This window comes from Phragmites australis, chromosome 16, assembly GCF_958298935.1.
Source record: "Phragmites australis chromosome 16, lpPhrAust1.1, whole genome shotgun sequence".
NCBI classification, from domain to species: domain Eukaryota; kingdom Viridiplantae; phylum Streptophyta; class Magnoliopsida; order Poales; family Poaceae; genus Phragmites; species Phragmites australis.
Genome location: NC_084936.1, coordinates 29257432 through 29271885, shown reverse-complemented (window position 1 = coordinate 29271885; position 14454 = coordinate 29257432).

Genomic DNA, 14454 nt, shown 5'->3' with positions numbered 1-14454 from the left:
ACCTCGCGTTGCCTGCAATCCGGCCACTTCTCGCAGCACTCCACATGCAGCTCGGCTTGGTATTCTAACTTATTCATCAACGCAGTTTGCTCCACTCGCACCACCGCATCTCACGGCACGTCGTCGGCATCTCACCCATCAGCTGGAAACAAACTAGCTATGCAGTATGCACGTATCTCACGTACACATCTTCTAGCATGTGACCTATACTACATGTAAACAAAATATAAGCATGCATATACTCTAATGACAAGATTAAACTCTAACAGTGATCAATTCGCTAATTTGCAACGATAGCTTTGGCCCTAGGGCGTTGCCAGCGATCCACGGCGCCAATGCACATTTCCTCTTGGTAGATGCACACCAGCATGCTCCATTTAGAGCTAATCAGAGCTCTTACGGAATGTATATTGTTCATCGTCAGGTGCAAATAATGCGTGCATCTAGTGATCAGCAGGTTCCTCCACAGCATCCTACGAGTGTTGGTGGTTCAGCTTCCTCCCGTGCAGACGCCGGATTCAGGACGTTGTTTTCGTCGCAGGAGGCTGTGGATCCACAAGATCCCAGCTTACCCTGACAATTGTGACTTGGGAGAGACTCAGACTAAGATGATTGGGATGTTATACTTGTATCAACAGCTTAGTTTCTTCATCCGGTGTGGAATTTGCATTTCTGGCGTGCAACATGACGTCAAGTAGGTTTCTGCTGTGATAGCGCAAATTCAACCAGTGTTAAGGAATTCCCCATAGAAAAACAAATAGAAGCAGTGTTCAAGAATTTGCTGTCCCTTTTTCCACCAGAAGAATTTATTTGCATGATTACATTGAATTCTTTGTTAAATATTTGATAAAGACTTATAGATTTTGTTGCTTCACCTTCCTACAGCAAGATTTGAGGCTTTTGAAGTTGTGTATATGTTAACTCTTTTGACAAATATTTGTTGGAGAAGTTGGTTCCTTGCCAGATGTATCCCAGTTTGGAATGCCCCATACACTTACATGGGGCTAACATTTCTTAGATGTTTCCATATATGCTGTCTGTTGTGGATACATTATGTCGAGGTAAGTCGCTTTCTTTTTTGAGTGAACAGTATAATCATCCCATATTGATTATATATTTAATAAAAAGAAAAAGGAGTACAGAGAAAACTTACAAACCAAAAACAAAAAAGCACATGAAAACCTATACAAGTTAACCTAAAGAAGCAAGCAATTGTTCCATAAGAGCGACATTTCTGTTCTTCGCAAGGTGGATAACCAAGGTAAACTCCTGCTTAAACTTGGCTTTGGCAGCTTGGACCGTTGGATGTAAATCCTTAAAGATCCAGTTATTTTGAATTGACCAAATACTCCAACACATTAAAATGATAATCTCCATAGAGAAGGGGACCGACAGCTTGGAGGGATGATTAGATTAGCCATGATGCACAAAATACAGGTGGGAGTCTTCTTTGATCTGACAAGTGACATTATGCTTGCAACTATCTAGGAGACCTATTACACTGGATGATATTGCAAACGCAGATCCATCCCTGCATGCAAGCTGCAAAAAGATCCTTGAAATGGATCCGAGTCTTGTGATGTATTCGGGCTGACATTTGTTCAAGAATATGAGGTATCAGGGTTCAGAAAGGTTATTTAGTCCCTCTCAAGGATACTGCTATTACTAGCAGGAAGGGATATCAACTAGCCCATTTTGCTGAAGAGTTTAGGGCCCGTTTGCTAGGGCTCAAGATTCTTCAGAAATATTTCGGTTCTAGTTTCTCTCTGAACGCTTCTCTAAAGAATCATAATCACTTCGGAAATTGTTTGGCTAGTGACTGGATTCAGTTTCTCAAAAGAGAGGATGATGGTGTAATCGACCAATTTACCCTTGTGTTGGTATGCTATTTTTTGTTTGTTTTTGCATTAACGACATCTGAAATGAGAAAATAATCCATGTGAAGAAACTTGAAATTCCACCATACAACATAGGCTTGGAATTAATTTTTTAAAAATACTAGATTAGTTATCATGAATATTAGTGAATTTTACAGAATTTGTAGAAATCAAAATTGAAGCTCTAAAAACCTCGGTCCACAGCTTCAAGTCCTATCTTGGCCGCTCCTATGTGAAGAACCGTCCAAACAGTATTCTAATTAATCATCAGGAGGATCATTGTTCATAATTACAACCTCAATGATTAACCAGAATACCATCCCGATCATTCCGAAACGTGTTTTGTGCCCAAGATCGAAACACATGTCTTTCCAGCATGTACATCACAACATAGCTTAAGAAAAAGCGAGTAATTAAAGTTATATTACAAGTTCTTAAGCATGCAACCATTTGTACTAGTTTACACAAAGAGAAACTACGCAGCGGAAGATTAAAACCTTAACAACAACAAAAGTAGAGTGAAAACATATGCCCTTAGGCTCCACCCTAAAAGCTACACCTCACCAGAGTAGGATGCACTATTCTTACCCACTACCTGCATCGGCGGGCACAAAGTAGCCAAACACCGCTTCACCCTCACCAGCATAACCTAAAAGCCCAAACATGAGTACGAAGGTACTCGCAAGACTTAATCCTAGAGCATATATACATAGCTCATAGTATTTTTAATGTGTAGAGTACGCTAACACAAAGCCAAAAAAATTGGTTTCACTATTTTTGGAGCCATATTTATTTTTCTAGGCATTTTACAAATTTCTAGCCGAATTAATAGTGCAACAATAACTCCATTTCGCAATTTCTGATTTATTTTTCTGAATATTAAAATGCTAAACTCCTTTTTGCACTGGTGGCCTTCAAGCCACAGGGGCTGACCGCGGGCCCGGCGGGTTTGACCTGGTTCAAAATCGACCTGCGCCCAGGTCGGCCATGGCAGGCGGCGCTGGCGCGGTTTGCCGGCGGCAGAATCCGGCCAGCTGAGGGCAGCACGAGATCTAGCACACGCGCACAAACATAGTGGGGGCACACGTGGACGCCGATGATGACCAGAAGGCGGTCAGCGGCGGCGGTAGCACGACGGCGGCACGGTTCAAGCAAGCCGAAGGCGAAAATGAGCCGGTCGAGGACTCTTTCAGCTCCTACGTGAGCATGCGGATCTAATGGTGTGCCTCTCAACCGATGAGACCGACTACAGCTCGACCGGCGACGAGCGCAAGGGCGGCGGCGGTGGGCGGCTCACGTGGAACCGCGCGCCGGCGACGGACAAAAGGTAAAATGAAGTGCGCCAAAGCATCTATAGGTCGCGGGGAAGCTCCCCGGTGTTTGGTTGGACCGGAGAAGGAGCGGCTTGGTGGTTTGGCGGTGAGGTGCGGAGTGAAGCCGTCGGAGACGAAGAAGATGACGGCTTGACCTCCAAATCCAGCGGGAAATGCGCAAAATCGAACGGTGAGGGCTCGGTGGAAGCCCAGGCACCACCCTTCACTGCTCAGAGGAGCTTAGCCGGGGTGGATTCGATCTCAGGTCGACGAATTTGGGTCGGCTCTGCTCTGCGATGGTGGGCAGCAGGGAGAGAGTAAGTGAGGGAGAGCGACGTGAGGGGAAGGGATAAGGCGCGGCCAAGGCTTCCTCTTGAAGGCTCAGGTGTGACTCGATGGTGTGTTATGTTTGCCGGCCACCAAAGTCGGCAAAAGCGGCGGCCAGAGAGAGCAGAGAGAGAGGATGGGTCGCATGAACAGTAGCTGACCGGTGAAAAGATCTCCCTCCACTTCTCTAATCCATTTGGAGATCTTCCTGTGGTCCAAAATTCGTGGGACAAAATTTGTGTGATTCTATAATTCATGTGAAACTAATTTGAATCAGTTTGATCCAAAAATACTGAGCCAATTTTGAACTAAAATTCTTCAAAGTGGCAACCTTTTCTAAATTGTTGAATTTTTTATGCCTTCAATATAACTCCCAAAAATTTGGGAAAATTACTAATATTCCTCATTTATCATGGACTAATTTCCAAAATTATTTCTAATCCTATGTTGTATAGCAATATTGTGAGTTACTTCACAAGGCACCATTTAAAATTGACTTTAACCATTTTGGTTCATGTTAAATTACAAGGCAAAATTGCTCAAAACAATAATATGATGCTTAATGATGCTCATTAATGCTTAACGACCTATTTAATGACTTTGGGCTATCACATCCTCTCTCTCCCCTCGCTATTTCTCTCCTCCGGCCATAAGGGAGATGATCTTCTCTTCCAGCATATTGTGTTGTCAAGATCTGCTGAACCGAGCCTCCGGGAACTCCTCTCTCTGCTTTGGCAGCTAGTTTGCCTCTTCCCAGCTGCAAGCTCTCATGTGCGCCTCGTCTTCCCAAACCCCTGCGATAGAGGTGGCGCGGGGAGGCGGATAGGGCGGCGGCGGGTAGGGGGGCGTGGGGAGGTGGATCTGGTGGGCAGAGTGGCGTGGGGAGGTGGATCCAGCGAAGGGAAGATGGGGGATGTACAAAAAATTGTGCTCATTTCTCTAGCGAAACTGGCCTCGGGGCATTTCTCATGCGCAGGCCAAAATCGTTGAAACATTTCGGCCGTTTCTCACAAGAATCGCTTGCGCGTAGGACTATTTGGAACTGATTCGCCCGATTCACATAAGAAACTGAAACGTTTCTACAAGCCAAACACACTCCTTAGGTTGGTATTACTGAGTTCTTGGAGAGTTTGGACGTTGAAGATTTCGATCGCATGCTGGTGGCAGCAAGGGCATCACATATCAATGTGACACAGTGGAAAACACATGTTCACATGCTCCACATTTTGCTTTGCTTTGTGTGTCTAACACACGGAAAAGCTAGACACATGTCATTTGTGTGTTTTATTGTGCACCATCCATAATAAAATCATTGGTATTTCTTTTATTGTGTACCGCCCACAAATGCCATGTATGTTCCACACATTGGTCCATCGTGTGTGCCCATCTAAGTTCACCTGCCTAAATATAACATAATGTTGTAAATGAAAATCCAACATTCTATATATTCTCACAATTTAACTATGCACATAAGTGAATGAGTAGAAGAAAACTGACCCCGCCTTTTAGCATTGGAAGATGTCGTAGTTAACATGGTCCTTTTAGAGTATGTATGTGATTTTGGTGATTAATGACAATATAGTCAATGAAACTAACATGTTTGCCAAATATATGATTTAGTATGTCTCATGGATGTAATACATAAAGAAGTCATTGAAGCCGAACTCAAGAAAGTTTGAATTAGATGAGTTCAAAAAAGATTACACTCACTAGATGGTCCGGTGCTAAAAAAAAATGTACTCACCGGATGGTTCGGTGCTCAGAAATAATACACACCAGAGTATTTTTACTCAGAAGAGAAAATCAAAGAACTCACTGGATGTTCCGGTGCTGGAGTGTTGTGTACACCAGAGACTTTGCCGGAGTATTTTCTTAGAAGGTTTTCAGTGGAGAGAGGAGTTGTACATACCAGATGGTCTGGTGCTCAGAAGGAGTGTACACCGGAGGTTTCACCGGAGCATTTTCCAGAAGGTTTTCAGATGAGAAAGGAGTTGTACAGACCGGATGGTCCGGTGATCACAGGATTATACACAACATACAAATGCACAGTGGGAAGTGGCTCGGTTGGCTGAAGTATACACACCAGATAATCCAGTGATAGAGTTGAAGATTACACCGGAATATTCAATGTTCACAAATGAGTTTGAGTAGGGTTTCAACGGCTAGTTGTTATTGCTGTACTCATCGGATGGTCTGGTGTTGGTACTGCTGTTGATGCCGGATCATACGATGTTCACAATTTGTTTGAGTCGTTGGAGCAACGGTTAGTTCATGGGGTTGAGGCTATAAATACCGCCCACTTGGCCATTTGAGTATGTTGGAGTCCATAGAAGCTGATAGACACTTGATAAAACATCCAAAGCATCAAAGTGATCATCCAAGGCCTAGATAGAGTTATTGCTAGGTGTTGCTGTCTAGAGAGAGGATCAATGGGTGATCCTATATTGTACCAAGTGGTACATTGGTAACTTGGAGTCTTGGTGACTTGTCAGCACCGTGAGCCTTGGTGGCTCATGCTTGTTGACCCTCTGACTTGGTGTGAAGAGGAGGCAATACGTGTGTATGAGAATGTGGAGACCCTTGCCTTGGTGGCTCAAGCTCCAAAGTAAAAACGGTGGCAAGTTATCGAAAGAGAGGCTTGTGGTAAGACCTTACTTTGGTGGCTTGGTGGCTCAACCTACTTGAGACCTAGGTGGCTCAAGGATCGTGACCGGGTGCCATCCGGGAGCAATAGTCTTGGTGGCTGCTCTAACGTGAACTAAGGGTGATATTTATACTATCGATATCACAGGATAAAAATCCCTTGTGTTGAGTTTGGTCTCTCAATCATCTTTATGTTTCCGCATTTATATACTTGTAACTTACCTTTGTATATTTACATTCCTAGAGCAGTTTGCTAGGATTGATTATAAGTTGCAAACCTTTTGAATGGTAGAATAGATACACTAGATAAATTTAGAGCATATTTAGATAGAAATTGATATAGACTTATCTTGTAAAGTTTTAGAGTCAATTAATTTTAAGTATCCTAATTAATCTCTTTTTAAGATATCACTAATCCCTAGATATGCATGACATGTTTTGTTCAGAGTTGATAAGGAGGGACATGAAGATTAGAATGTAACACGCCACCAAGGGAAAAAAAAGAAATCAAATAAGTACTCAGGAGCTGCACATAAGTGACAACTGACAAAAATATATTGTTGCTTTCAGGTGGTGGTGCGGTGGGAGAACCAAACTATGACCACGGCCGGGTGACCCCAATTTGCATCTAGGACACAGATGTGCAAAAAATCCAAAAAGATCATGGAGATGCACACAAAAACCTTTCAAAAGTTCAGGCTTTAATACCTTTAATTTCTTGTTGAGTTCATTCATAGTCCTTGTCGAAAGAAATTTGTACAACTTTGATACCGTTCTTTAATGATGATTTGTCAGGCTGGATCGGAGAACATCACTCTGACCACGGTGATGCCCTGTTTTCTAGCGACATGGACTCGTAAAAATCCCAGAAAAAATCTCAAACATTTGGAGTAGAGGGAAGAACTATCGTACAAAATTTCAGATTCGAAATCAATCACTAGCGGGAGAAACTAAAAAGAGAAACTTGTAGCAGGGGAGGTCGATATTTCAAACAATGACCACCCCAATTATTTCCACTTACCAATTTCCCAGCAATAGAGGTGCCCTAAAATCCCAGAAAACAATAAGGATATGAGGATTGAAAATAAAAATCACCGTACAAAATTTTAGAAACTAGTGGCATCAGGACGCCACCAGCCTCAGGATCACAAGAGGTGGTAGGCAGTGGGCGGGACAGAGACATTGTTTTATTAAGATTGAAGAAAGCAACATGGCACGTGTCTTGAAGTTCCTCTCGTTAGAGTTGGTGAAGAAAACCATTGGGCGTGCGGCAGACGAGGGAAACGATAGGGGTTGGCCGGTTGGTTCTGACACTGAAAGCGGCATCGATAGATGTGGCAGCAGAGGCCAAAAGTGAGGTAGGTAGGTGCTCATCGGAGTGCAATAAAAACTGTGGTGACTAGGAGTCATGACGTGATTTAGATTTAGGGTTTGGGATTGAGAGAGATGCCATATAGATTTAGTTTTTGGGATTGAGAGAGACGTGGATATTTGTTCTTACATCTTGTCCAATAGCTCAAAAGATCTTTGGAAGAATAAATTACAATAAACTAGAAATTAGAAAACCTCGAACCCTAATCTTGTTGTACCTCGCTGTTGGCGGGTGCTATCGCCCGAAGACGTGAGTTTGGGTGACTGAAATTTTTCTCATTTTTCGTCGATCCATGAGTAGCAAAACAGTAAAGACTTTTTATGTTTGCTTATCCACTGCTCTGATACTGTGATCATTTTCTATAGCTCTCTCGCTGAGGCAAATGTTACAAACTTAAAATGTAGAGAAAGGTAATGTCACGCCCGTTTTCTCTCTCCCCTCTAATCTCTCTCTGTTCTCTCTGCCATGTGGGTCCCGCTTGTCATCTCGTTCCCCTCCCTCCTAAATCCCTTCTTTCCATCTCTATGAGCACCCGCCTATTTGAATCTCGTCATCCCCGTGCCCAAGTAATGGAAGGAGGCCACGATTTCTTTGGTAACCGACGCTGCAATGAAGAAGGCCATCACGCCAGATCAATTTCACGAAGGAAAGTGAACGGGAGAAAGGAAATAGAACCCAATTTCTCACCGCCGCGTTAAGACCCCCCCCACTAGTCGATTCAATCCAACTTTCCCCTCTATAAAACCCAAATCAGACCTTTAGCCAAGCCTCCTTTTGCTCCACCACGTCCAACACCCCAACTCCTGTCGAGTTTGCGCCACCAGAGCTCCTTTGCGTCATCGCTGGACTTCTTACGCACCCCGCCGCAGTCGCTGTGCCATTTCACACCGCCCCGACACCGTCTGAGCCTTTGCCCACGTCCTCCATCCGCATGTCGACGTCCAAGAACATTTGCCGTCGAATTTCGCCGCCATAGACAAGCTCCCATCGTCGCCGAGCTTCCGCCATTGAAGACCACCGATGTCGCGCCCCTCCTAGCCATCTTGAAGCCTGCAACAACCTCAAACGTGTTCGTCGTCACCAGCTAGAGCTTCTCCACCATTCACCACCGTCTCCTGAGTGCCGCAGCGACATCTCTGCCCTTCTCCGGCCATCTTCCGCCACGCCCACTCGTTGTCGACGTCTTCCCGCCCCGGAGCTGAGGTAGACCGATCCTCCACTGTTCAATCGCGTTCGTGTGGCTAGGATTAGAAGTTTAGATGCCCTTTTGCGTTAGTTGATCTCAGCCTTCCGATTGTGAACTTATGCATGTGATTTAATTAGCCTTTGGCCTAGTCAGTGTCCGTGTCAGCGTGCCACATAGGTGTTTTTGTCCTACGTGGCATCCAGAAAATAGAAATTAATTTAGATAAATGTTTTAAGCTCTGTTTTTATTTCTGTAAATGTTATTTAATGTTTTTATAGTATAAATTATTGAAAAAATTAGAATAAATGTTTTAATTTGGAAAATGGTTTAAAAATATTGATTAATTCTAAAAATAAAAATGTTTCTTTGATAAAATAGATGCTTTTAATATGTTTTGTTGCATATAAAATTAATTTTATTTCTAGAAAAATGTAAATAAATTCTATAAAATTGTTTAAATCAGATTTATGCTATTAAATAATTCTAGAAAATTTTAAATAAATGTTTTAGGCCTTTTAAAAATTAGGTTTAATTCCAGAAAAATAACTTTTGTCATTTTTTGTCATTTAATAATTCATTTAGTTGTAGTTTTCGCGTCGTTGCTTCGATTTGGGAGGTTCTTGCACCCAAATCTTCCAAAAATCATGCTCTAGCTTGTTTTAGAGTTTGTTTAATATGTTTGCTTCGTTTAGTGTTTGTTCTTAGTGTGGCTTGTTTGTTCGCGTGTAGAGGAATTTGCCCCAAAGGCGTTCGAGAACATCCAGGATCAAGACTTCAGGGATTTCGAGCAATTCAATGGAGAAGGTAAGTGTCCTTGAACATCTTGCGCCTATTTTACAAAGTTTTGTTTTGCAAATTGCATGCTTGTCAACCATGATATCCCATGGTTAAGGTTTACTAGTTTTTCCTTATTTTTCTTGTAGTCGTAGAATGGTTATCATGTTTTGGGTAGAAAGTGCTTAGTGTCGCTTACTCATGGGTAGCATAGGCAAATGATGTTTTGCTTAATAATGTGAATCCTGTGTTGGTTGATACTGGTCTTGCCCAGATCATATTAAGGATTGGTTCATGGAGCGATCACCCATGAAAATAGTACAGCCACAAGCCTGGTATGGGATGAGCTTAGTCGAGTAATTCGTTATTCTTTCATCATAGTGAAGATCATTTGGTGGTACGGGGATGGAAGGGTGTTGTAGGGATCGATGACGTCCTAAGAGGGGGTGAATTAGGACACTTAGAACTAAATAGCTCTAAAAACTTCACAAGATAAACCTATATCAATTTCTATTTAAATGTGCTCTAGGTTTATCTAGTGTATCTACTCTACCATTAAAAAGGTTTGCAACCTATAGCCTGCCCTAGCAAACTATTCTAGGAAGGTAAACATGCTAAGATATATTGCAAGTATGTAAATACGGAAACGTAAATAAGGTAGAGAGCGCAAACTCGGGACAAGAGATTTTTATCACATTGTATCAATGGCATAAACGTCACCCCTAATCCATATTGGAACTCCACCAAGGATATGCTCCTGGTCGTCAAGACTCTTCCGATCACAGCTCTTGAGCCAAGCCACCAAGGTAAGGCCTCAAGTAGGTTAAGCCACCAAGCTACCGAGGCAAGACCTCAAGTAGGTTGAGCCACCAAGCCACCAAGGAAAGGCCTTAAGTAGGTTGAGCCACCAAGCTACCAAGGCAAGGCCTCACCACAAGCCTCTCTTCTGTTCACTTGTTGTCGTCTTCAATTCAGAGCTTGAGTCACCAAGGCAAGGGTCTTCACATCCCCTTACAAGCGTTTTTCTGCCACTCCACACTAAGTTGGAGGGTCAACAAGCATGAGCCACCAAGGCTCACAATGCCAGCGAGTCATCAAGACTCTAAGGTACCAGCGTACCACTTGGTACAATATAGAATCGCTCCTTGATCCACTCTCTAGGCAGCAACATTTAGAAACAACTCTCTATTGGCCTATTAACACTAATCACTCTCTAATATTGTTCTTAATTGCCTTGAATGATCACTTTAAGCACTTTAGTGGCTTGGATGTCTTCTCAGGTGTATATGAGCTTCTTTGGACTCCAGCACACTCAAATGGTTGAGTGAAGGGGAGTATTTATAGCCATTACTCCAACGGCTCCAACAAACTGTGAACACTGGATGATCCGGTGTCAATAGCAGTACCAACACCGGACCATCCGGTGTGTACAGCAGTACAAACTAACCGTTGGACCTCTACTTAAACCCATTTGTGAACACCAGATATTCCGGTGTAATCTTCAACTCCATCATCGGACCATCTCCGGTGTGTAGACTTGAGCCTGACCGAGCCACTTCTAACTGTTCATTTGTTCAGTGTGTATAACTCTCTGATCATCGGACCATCCGGTGTGTACAACTTCTCACACCTCTAGGAATCTTCTAGAAAATCCTCCAGTAAATCCTCCTGTGTATTCTTCTTCTAAACACCGGACCATCTAGTGAGTTCAAACATTTCTTCTGAAGATATGAACTTCTCCTGGAAAATGCTCCGGTGTGCACACTTTCTAAGCACTGGACCATCCGGTGTACTCTTCTTCTTTTTCTCCTCTGAGCTAAGAAATACTCCGACGTGTACACTATATTGAACACCAGACCATTCGATGAAGTTATTTTTCCTGGGACTTCTCCAATTCAATCAATCTTTGTCCCGGTTGCGATGGCTTCTTCATGTATTATATCCATGAGACTTACTAAAGTATATACTTGATAAACATGTTAGTCCCATTGACTATGTTGATATTAATTACCAAAATCACATACATATCCTAAAAGCACTGCTACAATTTCCCTAAGGGCATGTTTGCTACAGGTGTACTTTATGGAACCGCAAGACGCAAGAGGGGGCTTCTGGAGTGGAGGGTGTACTCCCTCGGCGATGGAACCTTAATGGGTCAACATGTGCTGAGAGAGACGTTGGAAAAACTTTACAGTGGATTCCTAGCGCACACCTTAGAAGTGTGTAAGAGTCACCTGTCGGCTAGCAGGTACTAGGCAAACAAGAAGACACGTCTTGTGGGTAAAGTGTACGATCTCTGCAGAGTGAAAACTGATATATCAACAGTTTTCACGGTCATGAGCGGCATGGACTTCTCACATGATTAGTCAGGTGGAATCTAGGTTGGTTTTATGTTGGATCTGGTGGATCGCAGTGGTGGGAACTGTGATTCGAGTTAGCTTTGTTTAGAGGTGGTTGTAACCTTGGTTGTGGAGCAAAGTAGTTGGAACCTTGGCTCGGGTTTAAATAATATTTCACCTAGTAAATAGGTTACCTTTATAACTGTTTTACTACAAAAATGGTACTTATGCAAATAAACCCTTGAGTTAAGCCTGTCTTGATTTTTGGCCCGTATGCCATATTTTCCCACACTTGTCGAGTATTCCATATACTCACATTTGCTCTGTCTCCCATAATCTTGTTGCTGCTCAGAAGGAAAAGACTACGAGGATTTCCCAGAAGATGGAGCCGAGTTTTAGGCAGGTGACTTTTCGGTCGATTGCTTGTGGAGTCGGGCGCTGTGTTGAGCTTTTTCGCTGCTTTGTAATTTTTTTTAGGCTCTTGGGTCATTGATGTAATAAAGTAATGCTGTAATAATGAATATTATGTATGTAACTCACTTATGATGTCACTATGTGTATGTAACTTGATTTTGGCATACATGTAATTTACATTCGGTTTGATTTCAAACCGGGTGTAACAGGTAAGACATGAAGGACACATTTTTTTAGACAAGGGCCCACCTTACTTGGCCTTTATCAGAGGCCTCTATATATAGGATGTGCGAGACGGGGCTCGAACCCCTGCCAGTTCGGCTCCTCCCTTGGAGCCTTACCACCGTGCACCTTGCACATTCGCTAAAATAAGAACAAAAACTAGTACGTATTAGTGGATGGATATAGCCGAATCATACATAAATACATAGCTGCACTAGCTACATTGCTTCTCTACTAGGAACGAACATAAACTAGGTAAGGCACAACTACGAGGCTAAATGAGAAAACTCAATCAGCGTTAGCTATATAACTCCAATGCCTATCATGCTGTATTTTTCAATCATAGGCATTCGAGTTATACAACGAATACAGTTGTATTTTTACATCTATCCGCGCAATTGCACGCAGTGATGAGCACAACATTCTGACAATAGATATACTGTAGGGACAAGATTGGCAACTGGAGGGGGGTGCATAGGCGCCTCAATAAATTTCTTGCGAAATTGATGACCTTCTTCTATTTGGATCACCCAACGCACCTCAAAACTCAAGTGGAAGCAAAAATAGAGAGAAGTTTTAACAAGAGAAAATCGATGCAATATTACTCCACGGATGGTATATGAACCATATGTTCCATTTAAGATCAATCCATATGTCTTAGCATCAAAAGATCACAACTTGCAATGAAACAAGGAAAGATGAACACCAAGCAACGAAACTCTCCATATTGATTGTCTAGAGGCAAGATAATTCAAGACCCCATCACATAAGCGTGTGTATATGAATTTTATGCCTCTAGAAACAAGAAGAATGACCTCACAAGGTGCTGAAATTTCAGCCCAAAAACCAAAACGAAAATCAAAATCGGAAATCGAAAAACTTGCAAACTTGTAAAGGAACCAATAGAGGGAAACTAGAAGGAGGGGAATTCAAGCATCTGCAAAAACATAAATATCATTACTCAAATAGGTCAGCCTACTTTGGGTGGGTTACAAATATTTATCTCTCAAAACTCTCACATATTACATAGGCTAAGTATTTATCCTTCTCTTTTCTATAATTTTAGCTCTAAGCTCTCAAATAGGTGGCACAAGGGTTCTCAAGTGGCTGGTTCAAACTCTCTCATAGCCCTATCCCTCTATTTATAGCCTAGAAAACTTGATCCCTAAGTTTCCTAGCTTTTTCCCAAAATACCCCTCTCTTGTTGTACACTCCTACTTACCACCGAGGGTATTTTGGTCCATTTTCTTCTTCATTCATTGGATGGTCGCGGCGCCTTCATGACTTAGCTTCGTCTTGACGCAAGCTTCGTGATAGTACAACGTACTCCTCTAGTCCTTCCACAGTTTTGAGGCCAAACCGCGAAACCGCTTGCACGCTTCTCAAAGCATGACTCGTCGCCTTGCTTACACCTTAAGCAAGCGCTTTGATGTCGACGCGTGTACTCCGTCATGTGATCCTGACCGCCGGCAAGTCTCTCCCACCCTCGATCCCTCGGGCCGCCTTGTCACTTGTACCGGCATCCCCTTCGTTTGACTTTGTCAACACACCATCTCCATCTGTCTGCCATACTTTACTTGACCTCCACGTGTTCAGCTTGAATCACCCTTGACTCCGTCTGGCCTCCTTGATCGTCCGGCACCAAGTACTTTGCTTGACCCCGATCATCCCGCTGTCGATCGCCAAGTTGCATCCATCATCTGCACATCATGAGACAAGAAAACGCATATCTCCAACTTCAATCCAGTTAGTCCATAATCAATATGCTCAAATGAAATCCCAAATCAATTCAAATCACATCAAAGCTCATGAAAAACCGAAGATCATCAAGCCAAATAAATACCAATGTCAATCACTCATCACAAATAAACCAAAACATATTTCAACTTGGTTTCTCATATACATAGCTAAAAATTTTGTGCTACCATAGTCACGCTGTTGTGGCAGTGCTCTGCCACACTGGCATATCCCCTCCCCGTTGCGCTCA